The sequence below is a fragment of the Schistocerca nitens genome, chromosome 1 (genome assembly GCF_023898315.1).
Source record: "Schistocerca nitens isolate TAMUIC-IGC-003100 chromosome 1, iqSchNite1.1, whole genome shotgun sequence".
NCBI lineage: Eukaryota > Metazoa > Arthropoda > Insecta > Orthoptera > Acrididae > Schistocerca > Schistocerca nitens.
The window spans coordinates 824,043,701-824,046,864 of NC_064614.1; the positions used below are offsets into that span (position 1 = coordinate 824,043,701).

Consider the following 3,164-nt stretch of genomic DNA (forward strand, 5'->3'; position numbering starts at 1 on the left):
TTCCGTGCTCTAGCTCCCTGTCACATTTCAACGATGGTACCGTACAGATCGCTCTGAGCTGCAGCGTACTATTTATAGGCACTACGGTTGCGATTACATCGCCATCTGTTAGCAGCTCTTCAAACTATTTCGAATCTTCTGTATAACTTCTGTGTAGGATTCTTATAGCTTCCACAGTAAACGTACCGTTTGTTGCACTCGTCCATCGGTCTTAGTTTTCGAGATATTTAGTTCTCAAGTCAGCAACTCCTTCGCTAGATACCACGTATTTTGTTTTCGTTTCATTCATATGTCACCGCATGCAGCTGCACATATTATTTGTATTCCCGTTAATGTGATGCCAACGGCCTTGCCACAGCGATAACACCGATTCCCGTCAGATCACCGAAGTTAAGCGCTGTCGGGATGGCCTAGTACTAGGATGGGTGACCATCCGGTCTGCCGAGCGCTGTTGGCTAGCGGGATGCACTCAGCCCTAGTGAGGCAAATTGAGGAGCTGCTTGATTGAAAAGTAGTGGCTCCGGTTTCGTAAACCGACATACGGCCGTCAGAGTGGTGTGCTGACCACATGCCCCTCCATATTCGCATCCTGTGACGCCTATGATCTGAGGATGACCCGGCGGCCGGTCGGTAGCGTTGGGCCTTCTTGGCGTGTTCGGGAGGAGTTTAGGTTCAGTTTTAGTATGGTCTGAGGATGACCCAGCGGCCGGTCGGTAGCGTTGGGCCTTCTTGGCCTGTTCTGGAGGAGTTTAGGTTCAGTTTTAGTATGGTCTGAGGATGACCCGGCGGCCGGTCGGTAGCGTTGGGCCTTCTTGGCGTGTTCGGGAGGAGTTTAGGTTCAGTTTTAGTTAATGTCACTACATTGTGTCAGGTATTCATTTAAAAATATGGAATAGTTTCACATCTTAAATAATGCTGATTTCTTACAGGTATTCTGCGGCACCCTTCCAGATATTCCAGTTGTATGTCGAAAGGAGGAAGGAAGGAGTGGCCGTGTATAGACATCCGTCAACGACGAGGTCGTCAGAGATGGAGCACAAACTCTGATCTAACAAAGATCACGTGGGTGTTCAGCTATGCCTATTTTAAAGGAACTGTTCCCGGATACGCATTGAGTGATCCAGAGAAACCACGGAGGGCTTTCGTATCCTCCTTGACATATCCTATTAGGTCTACAACTTTGGTTCAGCCATTTTTTCTCGTAGTTCGAGGCTTTATTATGACGAACTGACAAAAATTTACGATTCAAAGTATTGGCCATTTTTGGCCACTACTTTCTCCCATCTTTTGGGCAGTAAAAGAATCGCGCGGCGGAAGATCTGGACGTCTTTCGAGGAGACTCATGAATCGATTAAATTTTGCACTCGTCCATACAACCGGAGGTGCTAGTCAGCCAATTGATCGAAAAACGTGGTAGTAGAAGAGACTAATATCTGGACAATACGATACGGTGAGGGGGAAGTGCAGGTAGTACTTCCCCTTTCAAAGTTTGCAAGTATATTCTGAAGGCTTTTACGACGTGGGGTAGAACATTGTCATGCTGCAAAATTACCTTCTCACTTCTACCGCTGTATTGTGGTCGTTTGTCTTTTTAGTGCTGGGTTCAAACGTATTAACTACTTTCGATAACGATCTTCTGTGGTTGCTTCCGTCGGTTTCAGTAACTTAGAAAACATTCTCTATTCCCCCACCATGCCGGTCTTCGACTCCAAAATGAGCCTTCTTGAAGAGTTGAAACCATTTTCTGCAAATTCTTTCTTTAATAGCTGCCCCACCATAGGTCTTACCCTGCATTTTATGAGCCTCAGCGGCAGATTTCTTCACGTTAAAGCAGAAAATTAAAACTTCCGTCAAAAGACGAGTATTGGGCTCGTAAATTGACATATTCAATCTAGAACAATTTTACAATGCAATCATAAGTTGAAATAACATTCTGATGGTTTTATATCTACACATGCCTAAGCATAATGTATGACACTTACGACCTACCACCTGCACCACCACTTGTGGCTGCTGCCATCTATTGCAAAACGACGGAAGCAAATTTGTAGATCTAATATAATACATCGAAAATACGTGCTGCTTTTGAGCAAGCTTTAAGATGGTTACCAGTTCACAGGCTATTGATATCATCTCTGACACTGGAGTTTAACGGAAATTAAACAAAGTGGTCAGAAGACCAGTGTTTCGATCGACATTGTTTTTATTGCTGGTGAAAATTTTGTACGAAGTGCTTTTGTTTTTCTTTAAAAATCTGTCTATATTCGACTCATTCATTCAAGCAAGAGAAAGACACTGAGTACATCATTTGTTTATCAGATACACTTTTTGTGACCTTTTAATGTGAGGTGGGGAATATATGCTGACTTTTTATGAAAATAAAAGTAGAGACACATAAATTCCATAATTCTGGGAGTCCAACGAAAACAAGGTTTCTCTCTAGGAGGAACACAATGAGAGAGATCTCCAGAACAACTGCAAAAAAAAAAAAAAAAAAAAAAAAAAAAAACTATCAATATGTTGACTATTAATGACGAGGTGTAACATATTTGCAAATAAAACTTGATAGTGTGGAAACATCTGCCACCTCCAATGCGCGTTCACCATATATTGGCGACAAACGGGGGGGCCAGGATCGCTGTCACACCCGACTACATAGTGGATGCAGTGTCCGAAGAGCCATACGATCGAATTAGGTTTGATCCGAGGGAAAAGGAGAAGTCCGGACGCAGAAGAAGATCAACCGAGAAAGCAGCTTCAGCTGATAGAGTAAGGAAAGCCAGTTGTCGGCGAATCAAGTGTCAGTGGTGTTGTCCGCTAGCGATAAGCCTGTGTGGTAATATACCCCAGGTCGAGGACATGTGTCGCAAAGACCAGTCGGACTAAGAACAATGCGCTGGGGGCGTCCGTTGGTTGGGATCAGGTTGCGAATGCGTTTTTACCTCGATGAGGCGACTTCCATCAAAAGGATAGGAAAACTAATATTGTGAAACCACACTGTTTTCCAGGATATCAATGGCGCGGCCATTTCAACCGGGTAGAGGCTTGACTGTACTCTCCAATGAGAAAGCGAAGACATCGTGGTTAGTTGCGTCATTGATAAAATGTCAGCTCCCAGAAAATGTATTAAACTTTGGAATTCACGTAACTGCCGCAATTTAGAA

The 3,164-nt window shown here is 43.9% G+C and overlaps 1 pseudogene; it reads left to right on the forward strand.

Moving 5' to 3' along the window:
• The first annotated feature begins 339 nt into the window (after positions 1 to 339).
• On the forward strand, positions 340 to 457 carry LOC126212862 (5S ribosomal RNA; annotated as a pseudogene).
• The last annotated feature ends 2,707 nt before the right edge of the window (positions 458 to 3,164 follow it).